This window comes from Heterocephalus glaber, unplaced genomic scaffold (assembly GCF_053883595.1).
Source record: "Heterocephalus glaber isolate CG9 unplaced genomic scaffold, H.glaber_assembly_v1.0 deba00001790, whole genome shotgun sequence".
NCBI lineage: Eukaryota > Metazoa > Chordata > Mammalia > Rodentia > Bathyergidae > Heterocephalus > Heterocephalus glaber.
This window is the reverse complement of record NW_028258473.1, coordinates 5,312,755-5,337,097: the sequence shown is the minus strand read 5'-3', so window position 1 is coordinate 5,337,097 and position 24,343 is coordinate 5,312,755. Positions and strand designations below refer to the sequence as shown.

Here is a 24,343-nt window from a genome sequence, read left to right as displayed (position 1 = left end):
TGGTTTGCTTCCTGGGGTTGTGATCCTCCTTGTCTGTTCCTAGGATATAGTCTAAACTTTTTGGAGAGCTGGTTTGGTATTCGCGAAGTTCCTAAGGTGCTCTTTGTCATGAAAGTATCTTATTTCTCCATCAATTATGAAAGATAGTTTTGCAGGGTACATCATTCTGCGTTGGAGGTTGTTTTCCTTTAGGGCTTGGAATACATCACTCCAAACTCTTCTTGCCTTGTTGGTTTGTGTTGAGAATTCTCCTGTGATTCTGATTGGCTTTCCTTTGTATGTGATTTGTTTCTTTTCTCTAACTACTTATAGAACTTTGTTCTTCTGTTGAGTTTCTGGAATCTTAACAATTATATGCCTACGTGCAGATTTTTTTTGATCAAGGCTATTTGGAGTCCTATATGCCTCACTTATCTGTATGTCAAGTTCTTTTCCCCTGCTTGGGAAGTTTTCTGCCATTACTTCTGTGAAGAGTTTTTTTTATGTCATCTGCACTCTCTCCTGTTTCTTCTTTCACTCCCGTCAGTCTTATGTTATTCTTCTTTGTATCATCTAGCAGCTGCTGGATTGATTTCTTGTGTTCCCTTACAATTTTGGAGTAATTGTTCTTTTCCTGGTCACTAATTGCAATCTTTCTTCTATATCCGAAATTCTGTCCTCACATTGGCTCTTTCTACTGTGTGGACTTTCAGTGGAGTTTTTGATCTGCTGGAAATCTGTTTGCCTCTGTTTTATGGATTCCATTTTTTTCCTCTATTGGGATTCCATCATGTTCCTCAGCTCCTGTCTTGATTGATTAATCATGTCTTGCACTAAGAGCCCAATCTCTTCTGTTATCTGAGAAATTATTTCTGATTTCATTTTTTCCAGATCCTCTTTTGTTGCCAGTTTAGGGGGTCCAGTTGGTTGAGTATCAGAGTGTTCCATCTCATTTCCGTTTGGGGTTGCTGTAGGTGATCTGGAAGTCTTGTATTGAGACTTATTTTCATGTCTTTTCATTTTGACCCGGCGGGGGTGTTGTTGGCCCCCTGAGGCTCACTTCCTCTGAGCTGGGAGCGGTGGGACAGCCCCTCAGAAGCCCCTTCCTCTGGGATGGTAATGCCAGGACAGACGAGGGCCCGGAAGCCCCTACCTCTGGGCAGGGAGCCCTGGGAAGGACATCGGCCTGGAAACCCCTTCCTCTAAGCTGGGAGAGGTATGATGGTGGCTCAGGAGCCCCTGCCTCTGGGCCGGGAGTGGCAGGATGGACAGCATCCCGGAAGCCCCTTCCTGAGGGCAGGGAGCAGCGGGGCAGACAGCAGCCTTGAAGCCCCTTCCTCTAAGCTGGGAGCATGGGACTGTGGCTCAGATGCCCCTACCTCTGGGCCGGGAGTGGCAGGATGGTCGGCGGCCTGGAAGCCCCTTTCTCTGGGCAGGGAGCAGCGGGAAGGATGGTGGCCTGGGAGCCCCTTCCTCTGGGCTGGAAGCGACAGGACTGACAGTGGCCTTGAAGCCCCTTCCTGTAAGCTGGGAGCATGGGACTGTGGCTCAGAAGCCCCTACATGTGGGCCGGGAGCCCCTTCCTCTGGGCACGGAACGGCGGGAAGGATAGTGGCCTGGAAGCCCCTTCCTCTGAGCCAGGAGCAGTAGGTCCCCTTTCAATTTCTTTGAAAAGCTTGAGGAGTATTGGTGATATAACATGCTCAAGTTTTCGTAGAATTCAGCAGTGAATCCATCAGGTCCTGAGCTTTTTTTAGTTGATAGATTACTACCGTGTCAATTTCATTGCTTATTCTTGGGTGCATAACTATATTTATGTCTTCTTGTATTAGTTTTGATAATTTGTAAGTGTCTAGAAATCTGTCCATTTCTTCAAAATTTGCTAAATTTTTTGGAATGTAATTTTTCAAAGTAGTAACTATCTTCTGGATGTCAATAGTGTCTGTTGTGAATTGACCTATTTCATTTCATTTTTAATTGCATTTATGTCAGTCTTTTCTCTTTCTCTTGGTAGTAACTTATTCTTTCAAAAAACCAGGTCTTTGATTCATTGACTTTTTTTTTTTACTGTATTTTAAATCTCAATTTTATTGATTTCTGCTCCTATCTTTATAATTTCCCTCCTTAATTTCAGCTTGGGGATAATTTGTGTTTCTCAAGTATCTTGAGACTTCTCATATGGTTATTTATTTGAGCTTGATCTGTTTTCCTAATGTGAGCATTGATTGCAATGAATTATCCTCTTACAACTGCTTTTTTTTTTTTTTTTTTGAGACAGGGTCTCACTCTGTACTTCAGGCTGGCCTTGAACTCACTATGGAGACCACGCTAGCCTCAAAATCACGATGATCCTGCTGCCTCAGCCTCCCAAATGGTGGGATTACAGTGTACCACCATGCCTGGCAGAAGTGCTTTCATATTGTCCCAGAGGTTTTGTTGGGTTGTACAGTCATTGTCATTAATTTCTAAAAATTTTAAAATTTGTTCTTTGATTTCTCCTGTGCCCCATCGGTTGTTTACAAGTATGTTATTAATTTTCCAGGAGCTTTTGCCTTTTCTAAAATTTCTTCTGCCATTGATGATATTTTCATTGCACAGTGGTCTGATAGTATGCATGAGATAATTTCAATTCTTTTATTTTTACTTAAGCATGAGTTGTGGACTAGAATATGATCTGTTTTGGGGAAAAAAAACTACCATGTGCTGCTGAAAAGAATATATACTCTGGGCAGAGGAGGAGGCTTCCAGGACGCTGTAGCACTGCTCCCAACACAGAGCAGGAGGCTTCCAGGCTGCCTTAGTACTGCTCCCAGTGGTGAGGAGGAGGCTGCCGCGCTGTCATAACACCACTCCCAGCGCAGAGGAGGTGAGCCACATGGGCACCAGCAGCACCCCCCCACCCCCCCATTAAAATGAGAAGACACGTAAATAGTCTCAGAACCAGACTTCCAGATCACCTAAAGCAGCCCAAAGGGAAATGAGATGGAACACTCTGATACTCAAGCACCTGGATTCCCTGAACTAGTAACAAAAGTGGATCTGGAAAAAATAAAATCAGAAATAATTTCTCAGGTAACAACAGAGATTGTGGCCATAGTGCAAGACATGATTAATAAATCTAGAGAGGAGCTGAGGAACATAATGGAATCCCAACATAGGAAACAAATGGAATCTATAAAACAGATGCAAATAGATTTCCAGGAGATCTAAAACTCCGTTGAAAGTTTACACAGCAGAATGAGCCAGTGTGACGACAGAATTTCAGATATAGAAGGTAAGATTGTAATTACTGACCAGGAAAAGAAAAATTTCTTTTTTTTTTTTTGGAACTGGGGATCGAACTCAGGACCTTGCATTTGTGAGGCAGGCGGCAGCACCACTGAGCTAAATCCCCGGCCCGAAAAATTTCTTTAAAATTATAAGGGACCCAAGAAATCAATCCAGCAGCTGCTAGATGATGCAAAGAAGAATAACATAAGACTGATGGGAGTCAAAGAAGAAATGGGAGAGAGTGCAGATGACATAAAAAAACCATTCACAGAAGTGATGGCAGAAAACTTGCCAAGCAGGGGAAAAGAACTTGACATACAGATAAGTGAGGCATATAGGACTCCAACTAGCCTTGATCAAAAAAATTCTACACATAGGCATGTAATTGTTAAGATTCCAGAAACCCAACAGAAAAACAAAATTGTACAAGCAGTTAGAGAAAAGAAACAAATCACATACAAAGAAAAGCCCATCAATTATATTCCTTATCTGTATGTCAGGTTCTTTTCCCCTGCTTGGCAAGTTTTCTGTCATCACTTCTGTGAATGTTTTTTTTCTATTGTCTGCACTCTCTCCCTTTCTTCATTGACTCCTATCAGTCTTATGTTATTCTTCTTTGCATCGTCTAGCAGCTGCTGGATTGATTTCTTGGGTCCCTTACAATTTTAAAGAAATTTTTCTTTTCCTGGTCACTAATTGCAGTCTTATCATCTATATCTGAAATTCTGTCGTCACACTGGCTCATTTTGCTGTGTAAACTTTCAATGGAGTTTTTAGTCTCCTGGAAATCTGTTTGCATCTGTTTTGTGGATTCCATTTGTTTTCTATGTTGGGATTCCATCATGTTCCTCAGCTCCTGTATTTTTTTATCTGTGTCCTCTCTAGATTTATTAATCATGTCTTGCACTATGGGCACAATCTCTACTGTTATCTGAGAAATTATTTCTGATTTCATTTTTTCCAGGTCCCCTTTCATGGCCAGTTCAGGGAGTCCAGGTGCTTAAGTATCAGAGTGTTCCATCTTGTTTCGCTTTGGGTGATCTGGAAGTCTGATTTTGAGACTTATTTATGTATCTTCTCATTTCAACGGGAAGGGGGTGATGCTGCTGGTGCCCACGCAGCTCACCTCTGTGCTGGGGGTGGTGGTATGGTGGCCCAGCAACCTCCTCATGGGTGGTGGGGGCACCTTAACTCCTCTGCTCTGTGGGCAGTGGTACAGTAGCCCAGAAGCCTCCTCAGAAGTTATTTGCTTTTAAGGCTTGCAATTCTTCACTCCATGCTCTGTATTTATATTGAACAGTCTGCTATGATTTAATTGGTTTATGTTTATATGTGATTTTTTGTTTTTCTCTGCTTTTAAAATTCTGATTTTTCTTTTGGCTGGATATCTGGTAATTTAATAAGGATATGCCTTGGTGAGCTTCTTTTTTCATCGTATTTGTTTTGTGTTCTATAAGCATCACTTACTTGTATTTTAAACTGTTTTGTTATATTTTGAATATTTTCTTCTATCATTTCTATAATCATATTATGTTAGTAAATCCATCTGTGCTATCTTCTAGTTGTGCTCTAAGGCCTGTTAGCTTTAGATTGGTTTAATTGTCATCTAGTAGCTGCTGAATAATTGTCTTTTGTTCTGTCATTTTCTTTGTGGCTTCTTTGAGCATGTCATAGTAATTCACTGTTTTGTCCTCAATTTCAGACACTCTGTCTTCATATTAGTCGTTTCTGCAATTTATGAATGCTTTACAGTTTTTTTCAAATATTTCTGTCTGACATCTTTTTGATGTCTCTCTGACATCTTTTTTAATTCCTGGTTGAATCTATTATTAAAATTTTGAACTGTTTTGGTTAGCTCATCCAGTTTTTTACCTATTTCCCCCAAATTCACTGTGGACATGTTAAGTGAAATTGCTGTGAACTTTTGCTTCATGTTTTCCCTTAAACTCATCTATTGTATTCATCCCTTCGGTGAACTTTTTATAGAGTTCTGCTACTTGGTATTTGTTTTGTTTTGTTTTTTCCTTTGTGACGCCTTGCTCTGCCTTGGGAGAATTGGAAGACCTCAGGGATCTTCTGTTGCCTTGATTCCCCATGCTTCTATGTGCATCTGTGTTTTTTGTATGTGTAAAATATATATATATATATGTAGAGAGAGAGAGAGAGGACTAGAAAAGTGAGGAGTTTGTGGCTTATATGGAGATTTTTAATGTTTTTGCTTCTCCATGCACAATTTTCAGCTTTGTATGTCCAGTGCTAGTATTTCCCTGGTTTTTTGTTCCTTTTAAGACACACTGTCACCTTATTGTCCTATGTTGTTTACAAGGTTCTGGATAAAGGGATTCCTGTTTATAGGTTTCTTGTTTGAAGGTAGGACCTGAACAGTTGGTGATGTGGATTGTTGGGATGGGTACAAGATGACAGGGGGTGTATATGGTCTTTACTTGGTTGTATGCATCCAGAATTGGGGTTTTGCACTATGATGTCATCTGTGTTAGTATCTTCATCTTCTGATGTGGGTATAGGGACACGAGATGGGTGGCATCACCTCCAATCTGTACCCTGCTAGTCTACCAGCATGCTGAAAATCTATCCTTGGAATTGCTTCTTTGTGTTAAAGATTCATGATTACAGAAGAACTCTGATAGCTTTTATCTCCATCTTCCCTATAGCTGTGACCAACTGGTTATTGTAATTTCCCTTTCAGTTTCTTCATCTCCAAAGCAGTGGTGGAGAAGAGGAGAGAAGCAGTGGCCTAGATGAGCCTTGAGATCCCTCTTCTAAGATAGGAGTCTGTCTCAAAAATGCATACTTTAATAGGACCATATTCATTAGGTATCCTCTTGGTGGAATGTTTTCATGGAAGTTGGGAAGGAGTCTTCATAATTTGGCCCCCTGCTCACTGAGGAGGCAGATCCTATCTATTCATTTGTCAAGGTGCCATTCTTCAGTTATTCTGGATGGCATCACCATATGAGGGTGGGATGAGGTAGAGAAGTGGTTTTCTGCTGGGAATTCAACCCTGTCTTTCTTTTTTTTAAGTTTGCTCTGTACAACCTGCTCTCCTTTGTGTTTCTCTTAACTACGTTTGTCCTTTTATCATTACGCACTACTCTCCTTCCCCAAGATCCCTCCTTATAGTTTTTCATTGTTTTAGCTTCCTGCCTGTCACTCTCTGATCACAGAGATCCAACCTGAACACTCACAAATGTATTCAGTTAAATTAGCTCTACAAAAGGTGGCTCTGTAACTTCCGGAAGAAAACAAAGGAGAATGAAGAGGATACAGATGTTTTAGAGCAATTCATTGTTCTCAGGGTCTTCAGTGAGAATTCAGGGTTCAACCTTGTCAGTCTCTATTGAGAAAGACCCCATTCTCTTCCCTTCCCTTCCCTTGTCCTTGCTCCTTAGAAAATCCCTTGCCTTTCTTTAAAAAACAAAAAAACAAACAAACAAACAAAACATCAAAGCCCTTACCAAAGAGTATCTTCTAAGAGGAGGCTGTGCAAGGAACAGGAGACTGCTATTCTCAGTATAGAAACAAATCTTCTCTCCCCTCAATGTTTCCCTAAGTTAAGAAAGGGAAAAGAAATCATTTCCATTCCTCCTGCTTTCTTGAGTCTCCCCAGAGACAGATGGTTACTGCCAAATCTAGTGAGGGGGTAATCTGGATTAGATGGTTCCCCTAACCAGCAAAGTGACAGTAGTATACAGAGGGCTTGGCTGTGTATTAGGAGTCCAGAGTCCTTCATATTTCTGTGAGAGGAGATAAAGAATGACTAACCGGGGTGGGGGGAGGAAAGTAGAAGGAGAGAGAGACGATCTAGATGTAGTGATGCAAGCCTATAATCACAGCTATTCAGGAAGTTGAAGCTGGAGAGTCACAAATTTGAAGCCAGCCTTTACAACTGAATAAGACCCTGTCTCCAAAATAAAATAAATAGAGCTGGGAGTATATCTCAGTGGTAGAGCACCCTTGGGTTCAATCCCTAGTATTACCAAAGAGAACAGGGTTGGAATCCTATAAGATTTTTTTTTTGAGTCAGAGTCTCACTCTGCAGTTCAGTCTGGCCTCAAAGTCACAGCAGTCCTCCTGTTTCAGCCTCCCAAGTGCTGAGATTACAGGCATGCACCATCACGCTGGACATGGTATCCTGTAGGATCTTGTTCGCACTTAGAGATGGAATCCAGACCTAGGCAGGATGAACAGCAGAGCAACTGTGGCACTGTGGCCATGGAATTGGTAAAAGAATGCCTTTATCCTTTCTGTTGAATATCAGATGAATGAGAAAAACATAAAATCATGTCAGGCCCAGACTTAGTGTCTTTGTCAATCAAAAATCAGTAGTAGAAAAGCAAAATCTTTAGCTGGAGGAATTGTTTATTTGATCAATTTCATGCCAAGAATCTTGACTGATTTTTTTCCAATGAAGCAATTAGGTTAATCAAACTGACCAAAACTAACTAAATAGTCTGCTTAATTTTAATGTCATGTATGCAATAACTTCTTCCTGAGCTACATTATTCCCGCTAAGAGTAGTCTTAGGTATGGTGATTTTTTTTGGTGATTATTATTTATATAATAGCAACACTGACAAATATTTCTAGGAATAACTACTCTGGTTCTGGAAAATCTCCTCTTCTGCCCCCAACTTCAAAACAGCTGCTGAAGCTAGAGGAGAACTGGATTCCTTTATATTTTTAACTTTAGTCTTTGGCATTCTGACAAAGAATGAGTTTATCTGCAACATGGAAGCTGCTAACCTGAATGGTCTGCACAAAGTGGCCCAACTACAGCAGCACCCTAAATTGGGATTAGACCTCAATGGTATTGCCTCTTACCAGCACCCAAACTCTTAATTCCTGGCTGGTTAGATATTCTTCAAGTCTTCTAGGTTCTTGGAGTTTGCCAAATTTCTCCTTTCCCTCTCACCTCAGCTCCACCTCATCTCTCTCATCTTCACCCTGGCCCAGATGCTTTTCTGGATAAAGATTCATTTTTAGCATTCCATTGTTTGTTATTTCTTCTCTGGTCAGGTATTTTTTCCCCTCCCCTGCTTGAGAATTGATTTTATTACAACATAAGTAGATGTTTGGTGAAAACCAGCTAAAACCATGCAAGAATCACCAAATTGGGAAATAGTAAGGACCCCAAAGTCAGATGTCAGCTCTTCTCTGAGCTCAACTTAAACCCTAGGTTCTTAGTTTGGACACTGTACCATTTAATAAACTGTGGGCTTTGGGCAAAGCCATCTTAGATCATTAGTTGCTGTGTGTACTTAAATACTGCTACCCATTTACTGAAAATGGGCATTATGGAGTGCAGGAAGTTGGGACTTGAGCATCAAAAGGTGATTTTGACTGGAGTGATCTGAGATATCTCCAGCACTGAGAGTCTGAGTTAATTAACTTCATCTCTCTGAGCCTCAGTTCCTTCGTTTATACACTGGAGATAACTGTCCTGTCAGCTTCACAGAGCTATGAGTTGCTAGTTAGGTGACCACCCAGGTAGTGTCGTGTCATGGCCAAACTAGCCCTGTGTTCTAATTGTTAGATGTTGAAAGGTTGTTGATGTACTATAATGGAATACTTCATAGATAGAAAGGCCTTCTGTAACACATGTTAGAATCATCCCAGCTCTAAAAAACCAGCACCCCCAGTGGCATCATAGGCCCTGGGTGTGAAGATAGGAATGGATGAAAGAACTTGTGGTCTGAGGCCTTGGTGTAGGTAACGGTATCTAAGAATTTCAGGCCAACTAGGAAACTGATGTTCATTTAAAAATCATTGGCTTAATTCATTTAAAAATCATTTGGCTGCATAAATTCCACCCAAGCCTACAAAATGTTTCAGCCTCATGGCTAAGCCCCTGACACCCTCCAGTACTATTTTCCATCCTACTATCATCTTTTCCTCCCCCGACCCAGCTTTCACTTGTCCCTCCCTCCCCAGTCTGCTAGCAACTAGCTCACATTGGGCCCCATCCTTTGGACAGATTACTGGAACTAACAACCCAGGTGGAAAAGAAATAAAGATAATTTATTTACCTCGGGAGTCTTTCTCGATTCCCAGTTGAAGCATGCTGTCAGATCTTGTAAGATAACATGAAACCTGATCTCCTTCCCCCTTTCTGCTTCCTCTGACCTATAATCTTGAAGATTCCTGCTAAAATGTGGATCATGAAGGCTTGAGGGTCAACTTGAGCACAGTTCTCTGTGTGAGAGAGAAAGGCTCAGCTTCTAAACCTCCAAACTAGCTTGGTAAAACCCTTACTGAAAAAAATCTAAGGGTGTCCAGGGTGTCTCTAGCCAGATCTTTGGATTTGCATATTCTTGGGAGAAAAGCTCAAATCAAGATATGAAGTCAGTTCTTAGCAGGCTAGATGTGGCAAAGAAACACTTAGAAAAGCAGCCATCCCAGCAGCACAGGCCCAAGGAATACCTTTCTGAGCTGGTCCCCTTAGGGAAGGAAGGTCTGAGTGCCCTATTCTAAATTCCTTTAGGAACCTGACTGCCTCTTAAGCTGCATGCTGTCCCCATTCCCCAACTTCTTGAAGATGCTGAACAACATGGTGGTATCTTATTTCCTGACTGCAGAAACTGGTCCATGTTGATATCCTGTGAGTTATTCCTAGAAGATGACCTCACTGTCCCCTCATCTTTCTGGGAGAAAGGGAGAGCAGGGTGTAGCTGAGAATTCCACTTTCCAGGAACAAGACCCTTAAGTAAAGCTAAACCTGTTGGCCACTATGTGGCACCACTTACCCACTTTTCTAAAGGGAAGTGGCTGCAAACAAATATAACTTAAAAACCTAAAAAAACTTTAGGGATCTGGTTCTGACTCGGTTATCAATATAATGAGGGTGCTTGGATAAATCCCTTACCCTCTATGACCCTCAGGTCCTCATTTCGTGAAATAGGAGCCAGGAGGAAGTCATTGAAGTCCTTTGCAACATCATAATCTTGCAAATATATAAGTGTATACCTGACAGTCATCCAAGTAATACAATATTTTTTTGCTTTTGGAACACAAAGAGTGAGTATAGAAAAAGTACAAGTGCCAAGGCATGTGTGTAGGGCTAAGGATAAGGTTGGGGAGTGGTCAGGGAAGCGGGAGAGCTTTGCAAGACATGGAGCAGGATTTCTCTTGAGTCTTCCATAGCGGGAGCCATTCATTCACTGAATAAACACTAACTGGTCACAGACTTGGTGCCAAGCACCTTGTGAAGGAGGTGAGGCTATGGTAGTGTGGGAGTAGAGTGAATGGTGAGTGGGCCATAAAAATGAACGATCACCAAAGGTGTTTACCAGCTTGTAGGGAAACAGATGAGTAAGCAAACAACTGACGCACATAGAAGAATAGAATTTGAACTGAAAAGAAACAAAAATAAAAACTGGTAGAGGAGGAAGAGGAATGAAATCAGATGGTAAGGAAGGTCTCACAGAGGAGGACTCATTTGATATGGGCTGTGAAATACGAAGACTCTAATGGGCAGGAGAAAGGACAGAAAAGTGAAAGAAAGGTATTCTGGGAAGAAGGAATGGCTTAAGGACAGAAAGAAGATGGGTATATTTATGTTGCTTTGAGCAAGTGGGGCATAGTTTGAGGTGGCAGGAAGAATGGTGTAAGAAAAGAGTTTGCAAAAATAGTTTGGAGCCAGATTCTGCGTTTATGTGAGCCTTTTTACATGCCCAGCTCTGTATGAAATATAAGGGACAGCCTCCCAAAATGTGGACAGAGTTCCAGGCTTCCAGATTGAAGAAGGCAATACCCATTCCCCCATGCATGTATAAAGCTACCAAAGAACAGTTAAGGTGAATGGGACAAGCAGACCTGGGTAGAATCCTGAAAGATCAAAAGGAAAAACCTGGAAGGGCACTGTGAAGGAGAGTGGTCTTCTTGCAGCATATACTCTACTCTCTTACTCTCTTTAAACTAAGATGGTAGAAACATAAAAGATCTGACCTAGTAGGAACAAGAAGAGACCTTGACTCAAGGACAGGAGAGCCACCTAGGAGACCTGGCAAAATGCCCTTACTTCACTGTGGCTTCATTGGCAGGACTAGTTTGTTTCCAGTTGGACCTTACCAGCCAGGAGCAAATGCCAAAAGGGCTGAAGTATTACAGTAGCTGATATAAGTCCAATTAGGATAATAAACCAGATGGGATTGAGAAGTGAAGAGTGCTGGTAACCATAAAAGGTTAGAACATGTGTTTGTTCAATAGTCAACCAGTGTCCATTCAATGCCAGGCACATGGCTGGAGACAGAATGTAGGTTGAGTGGTTGCAATGAGAAAGCAGACATAGTTCAACCCTTTGAGAACTCACAGTTGAGACAGATGTGGTAAGCAGAATAATACCCACCAAAATGTCTATTAAGTCAACCACTTTCCTCCAGCCCCATAGCAAGACAGAAGGGAAAGATGCCAAGAGCCTACTTGCCTATCTTGAAACTCTCAATCCATTTGGGCCCTGGCTGTGAGGGATGGGTTGGAAAGGAAGAGTTGGGGAGTGTGTTGGTTTGTGGTAGGAATCTTCATTCCTCATAATGTTTCTGGAGAGGCACAAAGCCTGGGCCAAGGGATGGGGGTGGGGGCTATATTGGAACAGAATTATCTGAGTATTTCATTTACAAACTCTTATCTGTAGCAAAATAGCATTGTAGCCTAATCATGGTGGGGGTTATTTTGGAAGCAGAAATGAGGCAGGATAGTTGGGGGAGAGAATGTGATTTGTCTCAAAGGGCCTGGGATCTTTGCCAATTCTGGCACAAGCCACAGGCAAGCAGGCTTTTCTCTTGTCCCCCTGCCCTACCCCTTTTCATATCCCTGGCCCTATCCTTGGCACTAGGTAGGACCTCTGGAGAAAAGGGAAGAAAAACAAAACAGCTAGGTATAGCCAGGAGCACATCAGGCTCCCAGACTGTCTCCTGGTCCTTGTTTCCCAATCTCCCAATTACTCCTTTTATCTTTGCAGGCTTCTTACCAGAGGATTGTACTAGGACTGGGGAGAGGAGAGAGAATCAGAGTGGAGCCAGTTGGGGGTAAGGGGAAGTTGTTCCAAATATTAGCTGTTCCTGTGAGGTGACCTCTTGGCTGGAGCATGAATACCTAACTTCCTGTTTTTCCTCCTGCTACCTCCTCCCCTCCCTCTGCTCTGGGCTGTAGCTGAGCTAGGGCAGGGAGGATGAACAGCAAAGTTGGCCAGGATTGCTTGTCTAATTCCCATGCAGGCTCTCTAAACAAGCAGGAAGGGGCACATATAACGCTAGATCTGGTTGTTGCCTCTTGGCACTTGCTCCACTGGACAGCCACAAACTCCAGAGGTGACAGCAATGCTGGCCATACCATCCATCCCACCACTTCCAATTCCACTGCCAGGTCAGCTTCACTGCCAGTGTTCGTGGACCATGCAAAACAATCAGGTGAATGAGCAGGGTCTAGATGGGAGTGAGGTTAGTAGGCTTCCAAGGTTGGAGTGTCTGCCTATTACCTCTTTTTCTTCCCACTGAGGAACAAACATGGAGGTCCAGGTCAGGGTGTCTGTTGGGGGTGGGAATACTAAAATGTTGATCTGAATAGGTGTTTTAACTCCTCCCTGCCTGGTTTGCCTTTCTGATTTCCTCCTGCTCTTTTCTCTCCTCTGCCTCTCCACTCTGTTCTTATCCCTGTCTGTTCCCAGGCAAGGAACTCATTAAGCCCAAAGCAGATTTAGGGTGCCCAGTAGAGAGACCTGCCAAGGTGGATGATGGTACTGCTAGTGCTGCTGCTAGTGCTCAGGATCAGGCACCAGGGAAGTTAGAGTAAAAAACCATTTCTGTCAGATCTGCCTGCTCCCAGCCAGTTTTTCAATTCAGGGACCTCCTATTCCTTAACGCCTAGGGATTTCTAAGGCCTTCCAGCTTCTCCTGCCATCTTCATCTTTACTCCCTATCCCCTGCATTTAGCTTTCATTGGCAGCTCCTTTTTTACTCCTTTCCACAGCATACCCCTCCCCATCCCATTTTACCCCACCCCATTACAAATTTTCAAAGTTATAACAGAATTAAGAGACATTCTTGTCCCCTTCTTCATGATCTAGTCTGTGGTGACTTATCTGTGACTTCCTCAGCTGTATACCATGACACAGTTGTTCTCTCCGAGCAACTAGGCATCTTCCAAGAGCCCCTGAATGACACCTGTTTCCACACCAGGCTGTTTTTTTCTCCTGGAACTGCTGGGTCCAGGAGAGAGTCTATCCAGTCACTGTGACCACACCTGAGAGTGCACTGTCCTGTTTCCTGAATATCCAGGAAAAAGAGGTATCCCCCTCCTGTCTGCCTTGGGTAGCCTCCCTTAGGTGCCTGGGCTGCCATATCATTTCTGTGGCCCTCAGCATCTGCCCTGACATGGTCAAGTCTGGGAAGGGAGAGAAAGGCAGAAGGACCCCATCCTGAGACAGCCATGAAACTGGTTCACAATTTGAGGGTTGGCATGATAAACTGATCCTGAGCATGAGTAGCATGTGCCACAAAATCTACATCAGCACTTGTGCAGGTCTTTCCAGGCACCTGCCTATACAAGCTAATAGGGCCATCCCTGCCTGACCCTGACATCCCTGCTCAGGGTCCACTGGTCTTAGATTTTTTTCTTTGACCAAAATCCTGAGCTCTTTAGTTATGTGGTGTGGGCTACTGTTGTACTTGACAGCTGTACTACCCTGTTTGTTGATTTGTCCTAGAAGAGTGGTTGGCTGTTTGGGGCCTGGTGGAGGCACCATTGGAACCTTGCCACTGGCTCAATCTATGTGGCAAGGAGGCCTGTACCTAGGACTTCCTGTCCTGGGAGGCCTGTGAGAATGCCCATGTGGATGAACACTTTCTGCTGAACCCAAGTGAAGGCCAGAGACTGCATAATGCTTGGAAACCATGGCTCTGGTTACTTCTTGGTCAACCTGGTCTTCCCTAAGGGCCAAGGCAACTCATTAACAATGTGTGGCACCATGCTAGTCTTACTCCCAAAAGGGCCCTTTCAAGATACTACAATGACTACACATTTGGCATGGCACTTGGGACTGGAATCTGTAGATTTACCCAGCACTATTTGAGGGAATCACCCAAAAAGAAAGCAAAAGAAGGGCTATAGTGTAGTGAGCAAGGTGGGGGTGACTAGTAAATGAGACTTCTGACACACTTATTTTTCCTCAGTGGCATTTCCTGATCTCCACACTCTTTGTAGTCTGTATCCTAGTCATGTTCTCCCAGGAGACAGAAATCCAGCTAGATTATTTCTCCGCCAACTTCATTCCTATAGGACATGAGGTAGAGGTGGGAGTAAATCACAGCAACAGTAGTAGCAACAGCAAAACAACAGTCTTGTTTACTGTTTCAACCCCCAACCCCCCAACCCCCCAACCCCCCCCCCGCAATCTGCTGCACCTGGAACTGCTCTATGTCCTTTGGTTTGGAGCAGAACTTTTTGCACAGGCCTTGTGTAGCCCTCTCAACGTGGCCAACATCTTCAGTTTGTTCCCTATGATAGTGAAATTGGTGGTGGGTGACAAAGCTGAACTGCAATCCCACCTTAGATTCACCCTGGGGCCATTCATTCTGTGTCTGAGGAGGTTCATCTCCTCAGCTTCCTTGGCAAGTCCCTGGGTCTGAGAGTCCTGGTTCATTCCCTCCATTCCTCCTGGAAAGAGGTGTGTACCTTTCTCCTGATTAGGCTTATTCTTTGGCTCACTCTTCCTCTATGTGGAGTTCATGGGCATGTCTACCCAAAGTCAAGGTGAGCTCCACTTTGGAGACATTTTTATATGTCTCTGGTAGACTATCATAATTCTCACCACTGTTGGCTATGGGGATATGTGTTCTTATCTGCTCTGGGCCAACTCGCTGCTTCTGTCACAGCCACTATGAGCATATGCATTAGTGTTGGTTCCTATGCTTCTGGTTGGCTTCCAGTGTTATCATGCTGTTATCATGTATCCCTTGCTCACCAGAAACTAAGACCTAGTAGGATCCTGTGATAGGCCCATTGGTCAAGACTCAGTTTCTTGTTATAGATAAGAATCTCCTCAGGTCTGACTTCAAAACAAGCTGTTGGGTTGTCTTCTGAGGAAGTAACCGAGGCAACCAAGCTGAGCTGGAAGGTTGAACTGAACCCTCATTGTTGCTGAATCTGTGAGCACAATTTTCTTTACAAAACGTTTAAATAAAATATTCTTTGAAATCTCCATTCCAGAGTGTTCTGTGGTTTTTTTGAGAATTGCTTGTGGACATCAAAAGGGATAGAGGTGGTACAATAAACTAATGACACAAGACCATGTAGGCAAATCATTTGATAGGGTAAAAATCAGTGTGCTATCTTCATTGTACCTGTTTCTCACAAATAGCTTGACTGGGAGAGAATACGTTTTGTTTGTTCTGGGAATGTGGTGGGAAGGGAAGAGAACAGCACCAAGAGTTAAGGAATAGAAGGCTGACTGTCCTCTTTAGGGCATGCTGGTAGAAATACTGGGGTGGGAGAGGTGGGAGAGAGGTTACTCTTTAAGGAGCACTGAGGGGGAATTGAGATCATAGCAAAACACCAAAGACAATATTTACCTTCTTACTACCTAGAAAGGGAAGATGTTGGAGCAATTTGTTGCTTTCAGAGACAATCCTGGTCTACTTCCTTTAAGCTACAGATGAGGGAAAATTAGGTCTAAAAAAGGAGAGGATTTTCTAAAGGGCACAAAGGGAAAAAGTGACAGAGCTTGGAATTCTGTCACTGCAGAGGAATATTGTATCAATCTTTGTTAACTTACCAGCATCAGAGGTGGGTGATTATAATTTATAAGCAAATTAGAGAAGATTGTACCCTGTTGCAGGTACCAGCAATGGTGGCAGTGGGATGGAGGGATGTAAATAGGGCTAGGATATTATGAAAATACTTGGACGCTTGAACAACTAGGGCAGGATATTAGAGTTGAAAGAACCTTAAGAAATGGCTGAGCTCCTCTTGGATGGAGGAAAAGAGCATAGAATGCCACATAACAATATAAAAAGAAACAGGTAGAATGTCAGGGGTGGGGAAAGCCTGAAATCTCATCAAGTCCAACACCATCCTGATTCAGGTGGGGAAACTGAGGCCAAGAGAGAGACTGGGACTCGACATGGTCTATTTATTGACCCAGGTGTATAAATAGGGCCTCAATTACCCATGTCTAAATACCCTGAAGAAATACTGTCTCTCTTTGTTTTCCCGTTGCATCTGGATTGAATAATTGGACATTTTAACCAAAAAAGAGAAGGCAGAAGAGAGCATAGAATTTCATAATTTGCTGATAATTCTATTATGAAATATTATAGAATTATATATATATATATATATTATAGAATAACAGCGATGTGTATGACAATATATGCCTGTAATCCTAGCACTCAGGAGCCTGAGGCAAGAGGATGGCTGCTAGTGTGAGGCTAGTCTGGGCTACATAATGAGTTCAAGGCCAGCCTGAATTACATAGGAAGACTGTTTTAAACAAAACAAAATAGGGCCAGGGATTTAGCTCAGTGGTTTTGTTGCCTGCTGCGCAAGCACAAGGGCCCAAGTTCAATTCCCGGTACAAAAAAACCCCAAAAAAACAAAGGAATAACAATGATGAAAGTCTTAGTTCAGTAGAGGCAAAACTATGGCATACATGCCGCAGCAGGCACACAGAGCCCTCTCTTTTGGCACACAAGCCAAGTCACCCCAGCATCACCCCAGAAGCTGAGCATTCAGATTTAATTGCAGTGTTGTCACTTTTCGATAAATAAGAGGGTTTGGGTTGCAGTTTGGCACTCAGTCTCTAAAATGTTCACCATCACTGGCTTAGTATGTACCTATTTCTATAACAGAACTGTATATGTAAATCCAGCATAAGCCTCTAACCCATGGTGCCCTAAAAGATTGAGCCCACAAATCTCCCAGACTTTGGGTCCTTTCCAGCTGAGTACTCCCCAGTATTTAGTCTTGTTTTTCATGATTGGTTCTAATTCCCATACTGAGGTCACTCCTTTCTTCTTCCCAGGCATGACTTATCTTTCCTCTGGAGAGAATATGGACTAGATGAGTGTCCCCCCAAAGGCCCATGTGTTAAAGGCTTGGTTGCCAGCCCATAGCCCTATTGGGAGGTGGTGGAACTTTTAAGGGGTGAGGCCTAATGGAAATAAATTAATTCATTCGGAGCATGCCCTTCAAGGGGATTTTAGGATTGAGACAAGAAGATAGGATGTAGCTTAGACTGTCTGGGAAGGGAGATGTGGCAGATCCCAGAATTTATGCAGGACTGCCTGTCCAAGCCCCATATGTGTAGATCTTGCAGGTTCCCATGACATGGAAGGAATAAAAAGAGATGACACCATTGAAAGCATGCTGTCATGGTATTCCTCATGATAGCCTGCCTTGTGCACCCCAGTGTAGGTGTACTTTTATTTTATATTTTTATTTTATTTTGGCTTTTATTTTTTTCTCTCTTTTACTCAGCCCAAGCTTACTCTGCAGAGCCAGATTCTCTTTTACCCTTCACTTTTTAAAAATTAATTTTATTGGTACATTTCACATATACAATATAATGACATTCATCATTGGAAATTTGTACCTTTATGTAATCTATCTTGGTTCTCATTTTTCCCCATTCACTTTTAATTTTTCCAACTCAAATAAATGTGAAACTTTGCCACCAGTTTTGCTTGTTTCACTCAATTCTTTGTACAAGACAAAAAGAACCTGGAAACCACCTCTAAGAAGGAGACTCCCGAATTCCAAAACCCAGTAACAGGACCTTAACCTCTATTTCTCCGCCTTCTTCCTGGCTACCACAAGGTTAACAGCCTCCTTTACACTGCACTCCCACCATGTTTTACAGTGCCATCATAGAACCAAAAGCAATGAGCCAACTGACCACAGACTGAAACTTCCAAAACTGTGAGCCACAATAAATGTTTCAATTCAGTTGATTATCTCAGGTATTTTGTCACAGTGATGGAAAGCTAACAGAATAGAGATGCTAAATCATGCCTTTAATTTGAGTATTTTTAATTTTTATCACTATATGTCTGTAGTATATAATATTACATTCATTATGGGAAGTTGGTACATGTACATAACACATCTTAATTATTTTTTCATTCCCTTCCCCTCCCTCCCTCTCCCTCCCTCTGTCTCTTGGTCCCCTTCTCCTTGTCATATGTTAAGAAAATTTGTCTCACCTATGAAAATTCCTAGGCCCTCTCTCATAGTATAGTCACATTCCACCCTAATATTTCATCTACATCTCCTAAATCTGCCCGCTTTGCCCATAGCAGAGACCCCACTGGCCCTGCTCTCTGTACAGCATTTGAAGACCTCCTATTTCTGGTAGCTAGGCTAATCTCACAGCATACACTTCCTATCTGGATTTTTCTCCTTGGGAGGGTCTGGGAAGTTTGTGGGCTCACCCTGGTCATATCTGGTGAAGCATGTAGTTGTCCTCCTCCTGTCTCAGCTCTAGCAGTTCCCTCAGACCTGGTGAAATCTAGTTGGGCCTGCACTTGCAGCTCAGATCCATAGAGGGCAATCACATCCAGTTTATGAGAAATTATTCTGGGTGTGGCCTCTCCTTTCCACTTCATTTTTAGTGCTTATAAAATTCTAGAACCACAGGCTGTCAGCATCAGTGTGTGTTTAGATAACATATTCAGCTCCCCTCATGGTAAAGAGAGAAACTGAGGCCCAGAGAAAGGGTGAGACCAGTGTACAACTCAGTGATTCATTCTGTGGCCGTTAGAGTGAGAACTAAGATTTCCTGAATCCTGTTCAGAAATCTTGAAACACACTGCTAAGCATTTAATCCTAGTTCTTCTTTTATAATTGTGAAAGTTGAGGCCCAGGAAAGAAATGTTCTAAGGTCATATAGTTATGACAGAGCTAAGACGTGAATCTAGGTCTTCTGAATCCCAGTCCACCACACTTAAAACAATATTAAGCTCATCTTATTTTTTACAGATGAAAAGGCATCAGAGAAGGAATATCATTTACTTAAGCATAGGGTAAATCTGTGACAGTCATAACCATAGCTGACTGTTAGAACTGGGACTAAATGGAAATTGGTACTCTGATTCCTAGTCCTGCAGAAACCCGACTCAAATAGTAAAGGTGGGGGTGTAGTGGTTAATTTAACCTGACATTTTTGACCCACCCTGTGGGGGCTGGAATCTAGTGGGTATGTGTGTTTGTAGACATAGGACCCTCCTCAACAGAAAAAGAAAAAAAGAAACCTCCACAGAATGCTCACCTCATTTCTCCCTTTTCAAGTCCTCTGCTTTGAGAATGAAATGACTCATAGCCCACCATCATTGCTGCGGAGTACATAATTGCTAGCTGGGACATCACCATAGCACCCAGCCATCACATTTGCAGAGTTCTGTCTTGTTTTTGTCAAAGCTGTTTCCTATCCTGTTTTTTGTTTTGTTTTGTTTTGTTTTTCTGCAGCTTCCCCAAACTCCAGAGACCCAGATGATGCAGATATAATCACTTCTTTTACAAAAAAGAAAATGATTTATAGAAGGAAGGAGGACTGAACAAGTTCAGAACAGACTGAGACTAAATACCTTGATCCTTTAACTTCCGAGTTTTGGGAGTGTTCTACATAGACCTGGAGCCCCCAAGTACCTTATGTCAGGCAGCTCCCTCCCTCTGGGGCCAGACACTGTATTGGGCTTTTGGTGGAGACAAAGGAGACTCAGACTCCATACTTACATGTTCACAATCTGTATATTGATTACATCATCACCATCACTCAGTGGTAATCCTCAGCCTTTTCTTCTCTCAATAACGTGATCCCAAACAGTGCCTTTCACCTAGTATCATTGAAACAATTTTATAATTTAGTCAGAGCATTTGATTAGGCATTAGGGAGAAGCATTCTTTTTTTAAAGTTTATTTTATGGTTTTTAAAAAATAAATCTTATTTTATTTTATCCCATCCCCTCAAGTCCCCTCCTCTCCCTATGTACAAAATTTTTGTTTCAATTTTTCCATTTTCACTTTTTTTCTTATCCCTTCCTTCTTTTCTCCATCCCTCCTCCCTTGTTCCCCTTCCCATTTGAACACTTTCTTCCCATTTCTCAACATCTAAACAGCCCAAATGCCCATCAATAGATGAGTGGACAAAGAAGATGTGGTTTTTCTATGCAATGGAGTACTACTCTGCAATAAAGAAGAATGAGCTTCAGACACTTACAGCTAAATGGATGAACCTTGAGACCATACTCTTAAAAGAAATAAATCGAACACACCTGTTTAAATACCACACTGTTTTTCTGGTGTGAGAAACCAAAAGTGGAAATAAGCATTCTTGTTTCAGTTCTTCAGTGACTTCACTGTGGAGCACAGGAGCTTTCTGTGGGCCTAGTTTTTGCATTTGAAAAATGAGGGGGCAAAGAGAGGAGTGGAATAGAGTTGCCAAGAATCTTTGGCTCAGATTATCTAGGAGATGAACACACTTTGTGATCTGTGGGCAACCTTCTGTTTGGGTGAAAGGCAAGAGAGTAGGATCCATTGGGCATTTGTGAGAGACCCTTTATCTTGCCACCTTCCTCCACAGATCTGTGAGTCCTTCCTGAGGAGTGGGGGATTTGAAATTCCTGAAGACCTCAGAAGAACCCCATTTCTACCTCTGCTCACCAACAATACTCTGGAAGCATCAGAACTATTTTGGATGGGAACCTGCTCAACCAGATTATAGGATTGAGAGTGAAGCAGATAGAATCAGAAACAGACAGATAAGAGAGGGGTATAGAGGAAGAGACAGAGCGGGAGGAGAGAAGGGGCAAGAGGGAAAGACTAATTAGAAGAAAAGAAGTGAAGAGAAAGAGACTGAGAGGAAGTAAGACAGAAACAGATAGGAAAAGACAGAAAAAGACTGAGATGTGAGACAGAAAGAGGAAGAGAAAAGGAGAAGAGAGACAGAAGTGGAGAGATAAGGTACACAGTGGTACATGCCTATAATCCCAGCACTCTGGGAGGCTGAGGCAGGAGGATTACAAGCTCAAGCCTGTATTTGCAGGCTATGGGCAATGCAGTAACACAGGAAAAGTGCCAGCGCATTTCCTGCCCCAGAAGAAGCTCTAGCATCAGAGAGTTGTATTCTGTTCCTCTATCATCTTTTCTCAGAGAAAGGAGACGCCCCTGTCTGGTAAGGTAAATTCACTTCTTCAACAATGTTTTGAGGGGGATTAGTGGCAGACTTCATGGAGGAAGTAACTTTTCGGTTGGGTATTGAAGGAGGAAAACATAAAACAATATTTTTATTGACAAAGGTGCAGTCATCCCTTTACAAAATTGAAACAACCCAGGAAAATCTATAGTGGATGGGATTTGATAGCTGTAGAAGGGGGTGATTCTTGTTCCAGGGAATACCACAGGAAGGCAGGAGAGCAGGTATGCCCCGATGAGTAGGGAACTACACACATTGTGCATTCTGAAGGACAACATTAGAGTGGGAGCCCCAGGTTTTGGTCACTTCATGAATGCCAAGTATCTGGGTTGGCTTGTGCTGGCAGTAAGGAGGAAATGAAGGATTTTGAGTAGGCAGTATCCAAGAACAAGGATAAGCTCTAGACCAGTGAGGGCAAACCTTTTAGAGACTGAGTGCTCAAACTGCAACCCAAAACCCACTTATTTATTGCAAAATGCCAACACTGCAATTAAACCTGAATATCTGATTCTCAGCTGCTTGCGTAACTTGGCTTGCATGCTGACAAAGTGGGCTCTGCAGGCCCTCTGCAGCACACATGCCATAGGTTCTTCACCACTGCTCTAGACAAATTCCCTCTGGAAAGTTGCCTGATGGAAGATGGATTAGAAATATACTGACACCAGGGAGCCCTGATGGAAGATCATTGCTCTAGTCCAAGCACCAGACAAGTAGTAAGAATCTGATGTGTGGTGGGGATGGGTATGGACTTAGAGGGTTGGATGGGTGGCTTTCTAAGGCTTCTGTAGAGAAAATACTCTATAGAACTTGAATTAAGACCATTTGTGGGGGAGGAAGAGGGATATAAGCAAGGTCAGAAAGAAGCACCCCAGAACTCCTAGATAGGTAGTTGTCTTTTCCTAGATTTTGTGTGTCCTGCAATGTGTGTGTGTTAGGCTCCTGCATATGCATCTGTACGTGGATGTGCATCTCCAGGGATCTAAATGCATTGGTACCTTTCTCTGTGTGTTTCATCTAATCCATGTTGTGGTTACATTGACTGGCTAAAGGAATGACTTCATATTGCTTTCTGTCTCTAGGTGCAGGAATAGGAACATTTTTCCTCCAAACATGCCTCAGAATTCTGTTTGCTAATCTAGGCTGTGATGAATTTGATTGTTTAAAAGAGATATTTCAAACTGTCTGTGCTCCCGTTGCACAGCTAAGGCTTGAAATGCAATTACTTCTGGCTAGAGAATATACCATAATGCATTTGGCTTGATATTCTAGACAATAATTTAGAACCTCACCCTTTCTCTGCAAATCTATCCTGCTAAGTGAGACCAGAACTGGCAGATTTTTTTTTCTAACAAAACTCTGGTCCAATTAAAACACTCTGCTGCCGTTTTGTTGTGATATATGAGTAGTGGTTTTGATGTAAAGAAGGAAAAGACATTTTTTTTACCCTCAAGGAACTGACCCTTAATTATGATTTGATTCGGTCTAGAAACAGAGGCATGAAGTCCACACAGCCTTCAGGTCTCTTATAGAATTCAGACCATCTTTTCATTTTCTTTCCATTCTAACTTGTGAAATTGAGAGTGTTTTAATTATGCTTTCCTCTCATCCCCAGGACACACTAGCTTCACCAAGTACAATAGGCTCTTGATTAATATTTGTTTTCTTGAATTGAATTATAGCTGTGTAAGCCAAGGCCCACAGAGAAGGAGGAATTTATCCAAACTCTCACAGAGGAATTAGAGATCAAACTTTGGTTTCTGGATTTTCTGTCAAGAACTCTTGCAACTATATTGTCTTACCTGGGGATAGTTTAGGTTCAAACCTCTGGCAGTGGGTGGCTCATACTACTGTTACCAACTGTGTGACTTGGCCCAGCCCCTTGCCCGAGAGGCTTCAGTATTCTCATTTGCACCATGGAAAGATTAGGCTGCAAGGTCTTGAAAGGGCCTTTACAGTTCTTTTTCTAGCAATTTGTGACCAAGACTGAGAACACATACTTGTGGGCCCTTAGGTTGGGTGAAGAGCAGAGGAAGCAGTTAGGGCATGTTTCAGAAGTTGTGTGTCACACTTTCCTCCCTCTCCCCTGACTCCAAATCACCATTAAAAAAAGTAAAGCAGCTTTTCTGGTTATGGAAATTTTTCTCTGACCCATAAGCCTTCAGACCTCTGGGAAGTGGGACAGCATGTCCGGTCTCTAGCCTCTAATGCCTTATAGGGCTAGAAAGGCCTGGTTGGCCTGAAAAAGTTTCCCAGTTCCGGAGGATCTAAGACTGCTAGGGAAGGGATGACTGCCACTCACCCCTGGGTAGATTGGCAGATTGGGCTGAGCTGTTGTGTTCTGGAAAGGCCAGAAATGATGTCATGGGCCACTTTAGGCTGCATCAACAGGAAACCACTGTGTATTTACATTGGCTCAAAGAGCCAGGCAGCCTGATTTTTCTTCACTTCCTCAGTCTATCTGTTTCCTCTGATTCAAATACTATGAAGAGAGACTTAATGCCCAGGCTAAAGAAAGCGGAAGGGAGGCCCAAGAAGAAAAAGCCTCCTGCCCAGACCAGATGGTCAGTTGATTGGGAGGAAAGGCTGGTTTACCCTAGCTGGGGCCCTGTCAAGGACACAGTAGGGAAAGCAAAGCAGTTGAGACATTGTGAGCACTCTACAACTCCACAAAAAGCAACTTCAGAATTCTCAGTAAAAGCCAGGTTTTAAACCTGGAACCCATCTTGACCTCAAATCAAATCAGTCACCAAGTCTTGTGAATTGAATTTAATTCAACTCATTTTAACCAACAGGGGATTTGTGTAAAGTGCTGTGTTGTGCTTTTTGTGGGTTTGTAGAGTGATAAGATACAAAGATGGAAAAGACTGGTCCTGCCCTCAAGGAATTAAAAATA

At 42.7% G+C, this 24,343-nt stretch overlaps 1 long non-coding RNA gene across 1 annotated transcript in view; it reads left to right on the top strand.

The window, feature by feature from the left end:
- LOC147820872 (uncharacterized) overlaps positions 1–24,343 on the top strand; it is a 74,142-nt gene that overhangs the window by 35,049 nt on the left and 14,750 nt on the right. The window contains exon 3 of the long non-coding RNA XR_015448093.1: positions 20,839–21,434. This is a non-coding gene — a long non-coding RNA (uncharacterized LOC147820872). The remainder of the gene's footprint in view (positions 1–20,838; positions 21,435–24,343) is intronic.